Genomic DNA, 15,081 nt, shown 5'->3' with positions numbered 1-15,081 from the left:
ATTGCTAGGTTTTTTCATAGAGATTTGAAAACAATACCGTGGTGTATTTTGAGACTAAATGATTTTCATAATATTCTTTGTCAATAAACATGTCCTCTTAGTCCAAAAATATAGGTTAATAGAAAATTAATGTGATATGTGCGTTTCTTTTACAGTTACTTATTTTATCTCACTTTTTTCACAATGATTGAAAGATATAAGAACGTTGCATTGTTCCATAAGCAATTTGTTTCACCAGCCATTCATTCTTTCATCCATTCAGCAACATGTGCAAGGAATCTACTGTGTTTTAAATGTTATATTAGGTACTTGGAATACAAAGTCACAATCCCTGGTTTCTAGGAGCTTATAGCCTTCTCAGGGAAACCTAACTGTACATAATTCCAATGCAATGTAAAGTGCTCCTGGTACCAAGGAAGGTGTGACTCCAATTCTGTGTATGATGTAGGATACAGACACTGAGGAAAGGTTGCAAGAAAGGTGTAATGGTGAAATGATTTTGAAGTAGGAACTGCTTAGCTTTTCTGTAAGCCTGGTATATGGTCCTGGTATTAAATAAAGACACTAACTGTAAGCCAATTAGATAATCCAACTACTGTTGTGTTTGATGAATGTACCATTACCTCAACTCTGGTGAATTCAGAACAAGTGTGACTCTTTAGAGTTGTGAACTTTGCAGGTATGGATGTGAGAACTCTGGAACAAGACAACTTGATCTATTTGACTTACTCAGCACCATGACTTACTATATCTTTCCTACTATCTCTTAGTTTCTTCCTTTACTAATAGTGATGATAATAGAAGCCATGTCTAGGCTGATGTTGAGCCCATGAGCCCTCATATGGTCTTCCCAATTGTTTCTGACTGAAATCTGTTTGGTTACTTGGTATTTAGACCAAACAGGCAGTGAGGCATTTTGAAGATATCTATGCCCAATTCAAAGAATTGATGCGAGGTCTAAAAAATAAATGCATGTTGAGGACTTACCTTAGTGCCTAGCATAAGGAAACACCTAGCAAATGTTGACCTTTATAAGAATCGTAGTAATAGTATTTATTATATGCAATATGCTAGTAAATGCCCAGTGGTGTTGGATAACTGTATATGAATAATTTCAATAAGGCATATTTGGAAATTGTAGAAGTTCCATAACTGTTTCTAAACTTTTTTTCAGAGCTGTATTACTGGTAATATAACTTCTTTCTTACTTCTCCTGATTTCTTTCCACAGTTCTTCCAAGCTGGGACCCCAGCCAATTTCCAGCTGGAAGTTCAGAGTACTCTGTATCCAGTTCCCACCTCAATTCTGACAATAAAGCAATGGCCTTTGCTATCTGCATTCTTAGTATTTATTCCCCATTCCCAGGCCAACATGGTTTAGAAGAGTACTGAGAAGACCAAGACTCAATACCTGTTTTATGCACTCCCTCCAAGGGAAACCGCTCACCCTCACTAAGCCGTAGTTGACTGAGTCAAAGATAGATATCCAAGAGGAACTGACCCCAGACTAACTATCTAACCACCTATGGCATGATGCAGAAGATAGGCAGGGTTAATCAGATTCTCTCATCTTGGGACACACAAAGGGGATTTTCCAGCTAGTAGTATAGCTGAAGGTGAGGGGTGACTCTCAGTGCGGCAAGCCAAACACATTTTCAGACCAAAGTTATGAGTGATCAGAAAACACATGGAGGAGAGGAAGTGGCAGCTGGATTGTAAAAAGAAAGACATCCTGAGAGTGATGCAGAGAAAAGAGACAGGTGATAGATGGGAGATAGGTAAGAGGGCATCAAAAACCATATCTGATCCCAAGACTACCTGGGACCTTAATGTCTTTTGGTTCTTGTTCTGACGATGACAATAAGGTAGAATCCACTTCTTTTTTACTTAAATCTAGGCTTTCCTTGAGACTTGCTTTGACCGATAGAACATGGCAGAAGTAATGTGCCAGTTACAAGCTTGGTCCTAAAAGGGTGTACTACCCTCTGCTCTCTTGGATCCCTTGGTCCCAAAGGAACAAGTCTGCACTAACCAATGGAAGATGAGGAAGCAGAAGGAATAAAGCCAAGGCACCCCAGCAACTGCAGCAGCAGCGCTGTTGGCAGATGCGTGGGAGGTCCAGCCAAGACCGGAACTGCCTAGCTGAGCCGGGTCTCAGCTGCCAAATTTCAGGCTCACAAATAAACAAAATCATCTTTATTTCATGCCACAGATTGGGGGTTGGTTTGTTATGCAGTAAAAGCTAGCCAATACACCTACGATGCGATAAACACACACATGATCAAGAATCCTCTCAACTGCCCCATACATTTGGTATTATGTCCATTTTACAGCTAACGCACCAAGGCTTAGCTAAAATGAACTTGCCCAAGGGACTACAGTAATTAAGTGAAAAAGCTGGAATTTAAACTGACTCTAGGCCCTGGGATCGTTTACTGTACCAACATTATCTGTCATCTCAGTTTGACTTGATGTCCACCTCTTCATTTCCATCCCAACCCCATTACCTACTTACAGGCAGGCGCGCGCGCGCACACACACACACACACAGGCTTGAAGTTCAAGCCCACCAGGAAAAGCAGCTAACACAGATACTAAGGAAGTTTTGTCAAACAACCCTTCAGTGGTGGTGTTTCTCTCAGGTCAGATTGCATGTCTTACAGTTCAGAGCAGGCAAGATTTAACCTCAAATGTAGCCAAACGGGCAAGCTAACAAGCTACTTAAGAAACTTTGACATCTGTGTACTAGCTTAAAACTTATAGAAATGCATGATACTTCCTTGAAAGAAATAGTCCTGTAACTCTTGCAGAGTGTAGGCACTGGGTGAGGATGTCCTGTTTCCCTAGACACCCTACCTACCATACGCTGCTGAACCCGCCAGGTCTACAGCACTTTTTATACAGGATTTTTGGTCTCACAGATTTAATGAAAGGTTGATTTTCTTCTTTCCCTGACAAGGATAAACCTCATGAAATGGTGATTTAATTCACAGCACAAAGCATGAAAGCCCTCCTTAAAACTAAACGAAGTCTTCACACAAAAAAGCAGGTTCATTCACAGTAATAGACCACTTTACTTTTTTTTAAAGGCAATAGAACTTTGCTAATTCTCACTAATGACAGAGGAGGCCCATTGTAGAGGAACCAATTTTACTGATTACTGAATCGTATAAAATATTCTGAGAAAGAAATGAAATCTTGGTCATTCAAGACCCTCCATGTGTCTTGCTGAGAAATAGGCACCCACTGCTGTTTTAATTGGGAGAATAATCAGGTTTGCAGTCTAGTGAACTGAGATAATCACAAATACCATCCAAGTGCAAACTTATATTTCAGCCACTATTAAAGAAGACACTTTCAGGTGATAAAAATGAACAGATCCCATGGGGTAAATCAACAACTCACTGAAATCAAGGTAAGCATTTTCAGAGCTGTGCCTAATTTTTCAAGTCATTGAGGGGGCACAATTTTCCATTATTCTTGACAGACTTTATTCATCTGGCGAAATCCGACCTAATAATGTGTTATCTCCATGTACACGTAGAGTCCCAGTATTAAAACAGCATTTTCACATGTAAGGTCAAAGCCAGTTGTGGACTTCAAAAACATACCAGCTTCGCAGTGCACATAATGGGTGACTAAGATTCTACAAAGTGGCAGTTAATTAGAATATTTAAATAAAATTCATCTGTTCATAAAATAAAGGAAAACAATAAAACATTTGGAAAATATGAGAGTCCCTAATAAACAATCTCAGAGAATTTCAACAGTGGCAGCTGGGAGGAGGATGCTGGCAGAGAAATTGTCTTGCATGCTTTATCTCATTTCCAGAACTGCATGGAGCATTTTCTGAGCTATTTTGCCAACATAAGGCACCACCGTAGTTGGCAAGTATCTTAAACTATGTTACTTTAAAGTTAGTGCCTACGTATTTCTTAAGTTCAACGTTATTCATTGTTTTATTTGAAAAACACATAGATTCATCATGTAAATGAGAGGTAGCTGGAGTTGAATCGCCAAGCCCAACGGTGGTGATTAAACACCTACCTCGTGAAAGGCATTCCTCTAGAGCATTGCATATATGAGCTCTCTTAATGCTCACTTCAACACCATCAGGCAAGTGCTATTACGAAGCCAATTTTAGATGAGGAAATTGAAGCACACAGAAGATTTTTATATGGAAAGCTGCACCTAAGTTCCTGAAAATGGGCCATGTTATAAATCGCAATATAGTAACAAACCTCAAAAAATGACGATACCAGCAATTCATGAAAGAATTATGCGCTATGACCCACTGGAATTTATTTCAGGTGTGTGAGGCTGGTTCTTCAAAAAATAATGGGGATGTGAGTTAGGGGAATTTTAGATTTGAGTGAAACTTCTAGAATGATCGCTAGATTACTGTTTTCATGACCCTCATATTTAATCACTCTTGGTTTCTCTACCTCCAGCCAGCTCAAGTTGAGATATACATGGGGAAAAATCCAGATAAAAAGGAAATATTTTTACTTGTCACAAAACCTGCCATGGGTGTCAACAGAGCTGCCAAATTGATTCAAGTTGTTTTAGTACAACAACTCTGGAACATCTGGGCCTTGAAATACACAATGATTAGTATAAAATGTCAGTAGTACTTATAGAAGTCTGTTCATATCCTACAATTAGTGTTCTCTAACTCAGAACATTTATGATGTTCAGGCAGATGCATGGTTTCAAAGTAATTTTTTTTTTTGAGTCAGGGTCTCACTCTGTTACCCACGCTGGAGTGCAGTGGTACAATTACAGTTCACCACAGTGTCATGCTTGACCTCTTGGGCTCATGTGATTCTTCTGTCTCAGCCTACACACCACTACATTTGGCTAACTTGTAGACTTTTTTGTGGAAATGAGGTCTCGCTATTTTGCCCAGGTTGATCTTGAACTCCTGGGCTCAAGCACTACTCCTGCTTCAGCCTCCCAAAGTTTTGGATTACAGGCATAAGCCACCATGCCAGCCTCAAAGTGATTTTTAATTGGTGAAGTCATAGCAACGGAAGTTTCTGCCTTTGAATATGGAAACTTGCATATGATTTTAGCATTTATATATTGAGTTCTTCCTAGGTAATGTTGGAGCTACAAAAATGAACAGATTAAGTTCCAGACTTCAAGGTCCTTAGTAATTCAATAGAAGAAAGAGTATGTGTTCATGAAAATTTCACGCAATATAAAATATGATAATTCATGACTGAGACATTAAAGTAAGTGCTATAGATGTTCAGAAGAAGGAGACATCTGAAAGGGCTTATGGACATGGAAGATTTTGATAGGTGTGTGTGGGTTAGAGAAAGAAGTTCTAAGAGGAAGAAACAGCAGAAGCAAGGCAAGCCATGGCAGGAAAACACAGCAAGTTAAGTGGTCTAATGTGTTAGCAATATTGTGTGAACAGTTTTGAGAAAAAGTTCTAAGTAAATTAAAAGTAAGATGTAGTGAAACTCATGCTTCTCCAGCACTCTAAGCAGTGAGTGGGACGTACTGTGTACCAATGGAGTAGGCATGGACAGAATGAGGGTGCATTTCACATTTTTCTTACCCAAGCAGATTGTTTTGTCAGAGACTCTAACCATCATATCAAAAACTCTTTCCTCTGTCCTCCTGCCTCCTCATCAGTCATGACAAATCTTTCTAGAGCAGTAATCAGACAAAAAAATACAAGATATAGAAGACTTGAAAAATAAAATTAATGAGATTATTCTAATAGACATATATAGAACACTGCACCTAAGCACATGAAGAACACTTACACAGATAAATCATATCATGTCTTAAAGGACACATCAACAAATTTCAAAAAAATAGTATACCATAAATATATGAAAATAATTGTACATCAAGACCAAGGGGAATTTATCCCAGGCATGCCAGGCTGGCTTGACACTCAAAAATCAATTTATGTAATCCATTGAATCAATAGGCTAAAGAAGAAAACCACATATCATATCAATAGATTCAGAAAAGTATTCAACAAAATCCTATACCCACGATGGTAAAAACTCTCAACAAACCAGGAACAGAGGGAACATCCTCAACTTGATAAAAAAATTGCAATTATTCGATGCCTAACATTGTATTTAATGAAGAGCAACTCAAAGCTTTCCCACTAAGATCAGGAACAAGGCAAGAATGTCTTCTCTTACCACTGCTTTTTAGTATTGTAATGGAAGTCTTAGCTAAAGCAATAAGAAAAGGAGAGGAAATATAGTGTATATAAATTAGGAAGAAAGAAATAAAACTGCCTTGTCTGTAGGTGATATGATTATCTATGTGAAAATCTGAAAGAATTGACCAAATCTTCTGGAACAAATAAGCGATGACAGCAAGGTGGCAGAATTGAAGGTTAGTATATAAAAGCCAATCACCAGCAATGAACAAGTGAAATTTGAAATTAAAAACGTGATATCACTTACATTAACACCCCCTAAAATTGAACACTAGGACATAAATCTAACAGAATCTATAAAACTACAAAACACAGATGAAAAAGATCAAACAACTAAATAAAGGGAGAGGTATTCCATGTTTGTGATTGGAACACTCAATATTGTCAAGATGCCAGTTCTTGCCAACTTGATTTACACATTCAACATATTCTTAATCAAAATCCTCAAAAGATATTTCGTGGATATTGACAAAATGATTCTGAAGTTTATGTGGAAATACTCAGAATAGCCAACACAATATTGAAAAAGAAAACCAAAATTGGAGGACTGACACCAACTATCATCAAGACTTACTACAAAGCTATAGTAATCAAGACAGTTTGGTATCATTAAACTAATAGAGAAGCTCATCAGTGGAACAGAATAGAAAGCACAAAAACAGACCCACATAAATATAGTCAACTGACTTTGACAAATGAGCAATGGCAACCCAATGGAGCAAAGATTGTCTTTTCAACAAATAGTGTTGGATCAACTGGACAGTCACATGCAAAAAAAGAAAAAGAGAATCTAGAAATAGATCTTATACCTTGTACAAAATTTAACTCACAATATATTGTTGACCTAAATGTAAAAACTGAAAAGTATAACACTCTTAGAAGATTGCACAAGAGAAATCCAGGTGCCTTCGAATTTGACCATGACTTTCTAGATACAACATCAAAGACATGATCCATAAAAGAAGGAATTGATAAACTGGGCTTCATTAAAATTAAAAATTTCTTCTCTGAGCCAGGCTCGGTGGCTCAGCCTGTAATCCCGTGCTTTGGGAGGTTGAGGTGAGTGGATTGCCTAAGCCTGCGGGTTTGAGACCCGCCTGGGCAACTTGGGGAGACCTCATCTCTACCATAAATCAAAAATTAGCTGGGTGTGGTCGCGCGTGCCTGTAGTTCCAGCTACTTGGAATGCTGAGGCAGAAGGATCGCTGGAGCCCAGCAGGTCGAGGCTGCGGTGGCCGTAAGCGGTCACTGCACTCCAATCTGGACGACAGAGTGAGATTCCAACTCAAAAAAAAAAAAAATTCTTCTCTGCGACAAGTCATAGACAGGAGAAAATATTTGCTAAAGGTGTATCTAGTAAAGGACAGTTATCTAAAATATACAAAGAACTCTTACAACTTAACCACACAAAAATAAAAAACATGATTTAAAAGTAGTCAATGACCTTAACAGACACATCACTAAAGAAGATACACACAATCCTTAGCAAAAGAAACAAAGCAGGAGGTATCACACTTCCAGATTTTAAACTTTACTATAAGGCTACAACTATCAAAACAACCTGGTATTGGTACAAGAACAGGCATATGGACCAATGGAACAGGACAGAGATTCCAGAAGCACAATCTCAATTTCTTAGCCAACTCATCTTCAACAAAGCCCCCATCAACAACTACTGGGGAAAGGAGAACCTATTCAATAAATAATGCTAGGAAAACTGGCTGACTACATGAGATAATTGAAACAGGACCCCTACTTACCACCACACACAAAAATCAACTCTAAATGGATCAAAGACCTAAACATAGAAGTTCAAACTATAAGAATCTTAGAAAACGCAGGAGACACCCTTACAGAAATCAGAGTAGGCAACACATTCCTGATCAAAACCCCAGGAGTCCATGCTGTAAGAGATAAGATAGACAAGTGAGACCTCATTAAACTGAAAAGCTTCTACAAAGCAAAAGAAACCATAAAGAGAGTGGGGAGACAGCCCACAGAATGAGAAAAAATATTTGCCAACTGTATATCTGACAAAGGCCCAACATCCAGGGTCTACAAGGAGCTCAAACATGCTGAAAGGAAAAACAAAACAAAACAGTTCCATTAAAAAGTAGGCAAACGACATGAATAGACATTTCTCAAAAGAAGATATATGAGCAGTCTACAGACACATGAAAAAGTGCTCAGCCTCACTAATCATCAGAGAAATGCAAATTGAAACCACATTGAGATTTTACCTAACCCCAGTTAGAACAGCCACCGCTAATAAAATAAAAAAACAACAGATGCTGGTAAGGATGATGAGAAAAGGGAACGCTTCTATATTGCTGGTGAGAATGCAAACTAGTTCAACCTCTCTGGAAAACAGTGTGGTGATTTCTAAAGGAACTAGAAATTGACCTTCCATATGACCCAGCCGTCCTCCTACTGGGAATATACCCAGAGGAATGCAAATCATTCTACAAAATAAAGATACCTGCACATGCATGTTTATTGCAGCACTATTCATAATAGTGAATATATGGAACCAACACAGTTGGTTCCATATATATAAATTCGTATAGCAACTTTATTCATAATTGTCAAGACTTGGAAGTAATCAAGATATTCTTCAGTTGCTGAATTGATAAATAAACTGTGGTACATCCAGACAATGGAATATTATTCAGCACTAAAAGGAAGTAAGCTACCAAGCCATGAAAAGACGTGAAGGAAATGTAAATGCACATTACTAACTCAAAGAAACCAATCTGTATGATTCTAACTATATGACATTCTGGAAATGGGAAAATCTTGAAGATAGTAAAAAGATCAGTGATTGCTAGAGGTGGAGGGGAGAGGGAGGTGAATCAGTGGATCACAGAGGATTCTCAGGCAGTGAAACTACTCTGTATGACACAACAATGGTGGATACATCAATTTGTCCAAACCTATAGAATGTGCAACACCAAGAAAGGGGTGTGGAGGGACACACAACATCCATAAGAGTACCTTATCTCAGACTAGGCAGAGTGGGTAATGCACACTCTGGACTTTGGATGATAATGCTAATAATACAGGTTCATCAGTTGTTATAAATTTTCCACTCTGGTGGGGGATGTTGGTTTTTGGGAAGGCTGTGCATATGTGGAGGCAGAATATATATGGGAAGTCTCTGTACTTTCTGCTCAGTTGTGCTGTGAAACTAAAACTCCTCTAAAGTGTAAACTCCATTAAAATATATATGTCAGACCACAACTAAATTTAGAATTGATATAAATAATAATTTTTTAAAACCGTATAATTTTGAAAATTTATAATACACTTTCAAATATTTCATGGATTTTAGAAGAAATTATAGTAGAAATTATAGGATAAATATTACATGAATAATAGAAGACTACAGAAAAAACTGTGGGCTACAGCTATAGCATGGACATTATAGTCTTGAATGCTTATCTCTAGAGAAAGAATACTTATCTCTAATAAGTCATCCAATTGAAGTTATGAAAAGAACAGCATAACAATCTCAAAGAAATAAAAATAAAACAAAATTAAATGAAATAGAAACTCAACATATAGCTGAGAAAATCAACAAAGTTAGAAGTCAATTCTTTTTTTTTCCTCCCGCAAAGTCATTTTCCTGGAAGACATGCAGACAACACTGGAAGTTAATTCTTTTAGAAGACCAGCATTTATTCTTCTAGCAGGATCAATGGAGGTACTTAGAGAAGGAAAACTTCAATAATTTTAAAAATGGGTAAAGGAACATAACTATAAAGGCATCAGACATTAAAAATATAATAAGAGAAATCATTTGCTGAACCAATAAAAGCACATATAACCAAGTAGACTCAAAATTAAATGCAACATCTGAGTGGCCTTATAACAATTAGAGAAATTAAATCTGTAGCTTAAAAATCTTCCCACAAAGAAAAGTTCAAGCCCAGATGACTTTTCTAGGCTCTAAAAAGTATTTAAGAAATAGCTAATTCCTGTCTTAAACTTTTATCCAAGGGGAAAAAATACCCAGTGGGTTTTACTCCCTAGCTCATTTTATGAGCTAATATAAGCTTGATATCAACAGAAAATTACCACAGAGGGAAATTAGAATAACTCACTTATCAATGCAGATAACAAGTCTTCCAATCTATACACCAATAATAAACAAACAGAAACCCAAATAAAAAGCACAATTCCGTTCACAATAGCCACCCCCCAAAATGAAATAACTTGGCATCTTCCTAACCAGAGATGTGAAAGACCTTTACAATGAAAACTACAGAACACTGCTCAAAGAAATCAAAGATGACACAAGCAAGTGGAAAAATATTCCATGCTCATGAATTGGAAGAATCAACATCATTAAGATGTCCATTCCACCTAAGGCAATCTACAGATTTAATGCAATACCCATCAAATTACCAGGAACATTCTTCTCAGACCAAAAAATGACAATACAGGAATTCATATGGAAACATAAAAGGCCAAGAATAGTCAAAACAATCCTCAGCAAAAAACAAAAACAAAACAAAGCAGGTGGTATCACACTCCTAGACTTTAAACTTTATTATAATGCTACAATAATCAAAACAACTTGGTATTGGCACAAGAACAAGCATATAGATCAATGGAATAGAATTGAGATTCCAGAAGCAAAAATCTCAATTTATCAACCAACTCATCTTCGACAAAGCCTCCACCTCCAACTACTGGGGAGACGAGAACCTGTTCAGTAAATAGTGCTGGGAAAACTGGCTGTCCACATGCAGAAGATTGAAACAGGACCCCTACCTATCCCTATACACAAAAATCAACTCTAAATGAATCAGAGAGCTAAACGTAAAACCGCAAACTATAAGAACCTTAGAAAATGCAGGAGACACTCTTACAGAAATTGGAACTGGCAACCAATTCCTGATCAAAACCTGAAGTGCCCATGCCATAAGAGGTAAGATAGTCATGTGCGGCCTCATCAAACTGAAAAGCTTCTGCAAAGCCAAAGAAACCATCAAGAGAGCAGGGAGACAGTACACAGATTTGGAAAAAATATTTGCCAATTCCACGTATGATAAAGGCCTAACATCTAGGATCTACAAGAAACTCAAACGTGCTGAAAAGAAAAAAACAAACAGCCCCATTACAAAGTGGGCAAAATATATGAATAGAAAGTTCTCAAAAGAAGACATATGAGCAGCTAACAGATACATGAAAAAATGTTCAGCCTCACTAGTCATCAAGGAGATGCAAATTAAAACTACACTGAGATACCACCTAACTCCTGTCAGAATGGCCATCATCAATAACTAAAAAAATAACAGATGCTGGAGAGGATGTGGCGAAAAGGGAACACGTCTACACTGTTGGTGGGAGTGCAAACTAGTACAGCCTCTGTGGAAAACTGTGTGGCTATTCCTACAAGTTCTAAAAGTTGACCTTCCATATACCCAGAAGAATTCAAATCACTCTATAAAAAAGATACCTGCACACGTATGTTTATTGCAGCATTGCTCACAATAGCAAGAACATGGAACCAACCGTGCTGCCGATCAAAAGAGGACTGGATTAAAAAAAATGTGGTACATATACACGATGGAATATTACCTAAGCCATAAAGAAAAACAAAATCATGAACTTTGCAGCAACCTGGATGGAATTAGAGTCCATAACACCGAGTGATCTTTCACAGAAACAAAGAACTGAGTATCCCATGCTCTCACTCATAAGTGGACTTTGCACAACCATCGTAATACTACAAGAAAAGGATTGACAGTAGCGGGAAACTGCGGAGGGGAAGGGAGGTGGGGAGGAGGGATTGACAGTAGTGGAAATCTGTCTGGGGAAGGGGGGCACACCTCATCAACAAGGGTATCTGCACAGTGAGTATTTGTATACCTAACCCTGAAATGTATCCCACAATTTTAAAATAAAAAAATATTTTAAAGTTAAAAAAATATAAATAACAAGTCTTCAAAATTATTATCAAAGCAGATTCATAGGTGAATTACATAATTTAGGAACATTCCAGAAATGAGTTTGGATCGACATTAAAAAAATATTATTATAAGTCATTATGTAAACACATACAGAAAAATCACTTAATACAATTAAAGCATATTTACACAAACAATCCTTAGCAAACTGGAAATAGCAGGAATATTTTTCACCTGAAAAAGGTATCTAACAAACATCTCCCCCCAAATTAAAAGCATTCCTTTTAAACTCTGAAATGAGATAAAGATATCAACTAATACCAATTTCAATAAATTCTGTATCAAAGATTCTGGACAGAACAATAAGACAAAAAAGAATCAAAAATAATAAAAATGAGAAAGGAAGAAACAGATATCATTCCTAGAGCATATTATTTAAGCAAAATTTGAAAGTACAGAAAATTTATTGAGAGCGTTTGTGTAGATAACTTAGATTTAAGAGCAGTATTCAAAAATTGATTATATATCTATAATAGAAGCTAACAGAAAATTCAATTTAAAATACTTGAATATAATTCTGCTGAATGATGTGTAAGACCTTTATGTCAAAAATTACTGTAGTGTCACTTTAACAGTTTTAATATCATTACTCCACGTTAAGTGAGGAAATTGTGTTTTTGATCACGTTTCTAGTTCTGATGTATAGTTTGGCCATGAAAAAAAAATCCGAAGTGAAGGAGAAGCAGTTATTTTTAGTTGGTAGTATAGTTTGTCAGATGCAACAACTTTGAAGACTACTCTGGGGTAGACGTGTTAAAATGGCCCCTATGAGCCGAGCCCGGTGGCTCAGCCTGTAATCCGGCGCCTTTGGGAAGCTGAGGTGAGTGGATTGCCTGAGCCCGCAGGTTCGAGACCCGCCCGGGCAGCGAGACCTCATCTCTACAATAAATCAAAAAATCAGCCAGGTGTGGTAGCGCACGCCTGTAATTCCGGCTACTGGTAAGGCGGAGGCGGAAGGATTGCCTGAGCCCAGCAGGTCGAGGCTGCGGTGGCTAGAAGCGGCCACTGCACTCCAGTCTGGGCGACGGAGTGAGACTCCAACTCAAAAAAAATAAAAAAATGGCCCCTATGATCCTTGTCTCATGGTATTAATTCATTCCCTTATGTAATCCCCTTCTCTTGAGTGTGGGTAGATCCTGAAACTTCCTATCAAGTAATAGAATATAGCACTGACGGTGAGCTATCACATCTGTGATTATGTTAAGTATGATGCCTTCTTGATAGGCAGCTGACTCTAGAGTGGCATGCTGTCTGTCTGTTGCTGACTTTGAAGAAGCAAACTTCTATAAGTCCCTCAACCATAAAAAAGTGAATCTTCCCAACAACCTGAGGGAGCCTGGAAGATGATATTTTCTCTGTTCAGCCTCCAAATGAGAACTCAGCCCTGGCTAACATGCTAACTGTAGCCGTGTGAGAATCTCAGCAGAGAACTCAACTAAGCTCTGCCCTTACTTTTGAGCCATAGAAATGTGAGATAATACTTGTGTGTTGTTTTTAGCCACTAAGTTTGTAGTGATTCATTGCGCAGCATAGACTACTAATATATGTTCCATAAACTCAAGTTTCATCAACTTGTCAGATTTGAAAACTTCTTCATGAGCTCTGGCAGTCTTCATAGATAAACCCCAAATCTCCCACTTCACAGATGTGGTGTCTTCTTAACATTTCTTGCGGTGCCCAGTTGCTGTGAATTTGCATGATAAAATACTAGTTAGTGCTGAAAAATAAATGAACTGTCCCTATGCTCATTAGCATAATGAATCTAAAAATACCATGGAAGACTCAAAGACATAAGTGATACATTTGTATAGAATTCAAACACCCACATACTTCAGTAGAGTAATTCCCTCTAGGATTTTGGATAGAAAATGTGAATGAGAAGAAAAGCACAAGGGATTTCAGTGGTACTCTTAAGGTAGGTGTGGTTATGAATGCTCATTTTATTAATGTATTTACATCTCATGTTTCTTTTAACAAAAATGGCAAAACGAAAATAATATATACCCAAGTACCCACAACCCAGCTTAAAGAAATGAGATATCATGAATGTAACTTGCTTACTCTTTGATACGATTGCATTCCTTCTTTTTCCTTGCCCTCCTAAATACAATCTCTGCCTTGCCCTGGTGCTTTTAAGTCACTGAGAGCACTCACAGAATCTCAGAGAAAAGCAACTAGAGCCCTGATCATACTTTGCCTGGAGGCTTCGCTATCACTGAACTTCCTGTTATGTGAGGTAATACATTTCCTCATTTAGAGACACGCTGAAATCATTCCAACTGATAAAAGCAAGGTCATGTCCTACTCTAATGCCAAAGTGAAGAAACAGGAAGAGATGCAGAGGTGGAGAAATTGAGATGAAGAGAGGGACATTGAAGATACTCTTAGCCGGGCTCGGTGGCTCAGCCTGTCATCCCACGCCTTTGGGAGGCTGAGGTGAGTGGATTGCCTGAGCCCGCAGGTTCGAGACCTGCCTGGGCAGGCGAGACCTCATCTCTACAATAAATCAAAAAAATTAGCCGGGTGTGGTAGCGCGCGCCTGTAGTTCCTGCTACTTGGAAGGCTGAGCCGGAAGGATCGCCGGAGTCCAGCAGGTCGAGGCTGCGGTGGCCGGGAGCGGCCGCTGCACTCCAGTCTGGGTGACAGAGTGAGACTCCAACTCAAACAAAACAAAACAAAAAACAAACAAAAAAAGAAGATACTCTTGACAAGTGACCTTGATCTCATTAAGAAAGGAGAGCCGGCTCGGTGGCTCAGCCTGTAATCCCGCCCCTTTGGGAGGCTGAGGTGAGTGGATTGCCTAAACCCGAGGGTTCGAGATCCGCCTGGGCAGCAAGACCTCATCTCTACAATAAATCAAAAAATCAGTCGGGCGTGGTAGCGCGCGCCTGTAATTCTGGCTACTTGGAAG

Source organism: Carlito syrichta, unplaced genomic scaffold, assembly GCF_000164805.1.
Source record: "Carlito syrichta isolate Samal-C Ts95f unplaced genomic scaffold, Tarsius_syrichta-2.0.1 Scaffold316500, whole genome shotgun sequence".
NCBI lineage: Eukaryota > Metazoa > Chordata > Mammalia > Primates > Tarsiidae > Carlito > Carlito syrichta.
Note: the sequence above shows the minus strand (reverse complement) of the source record.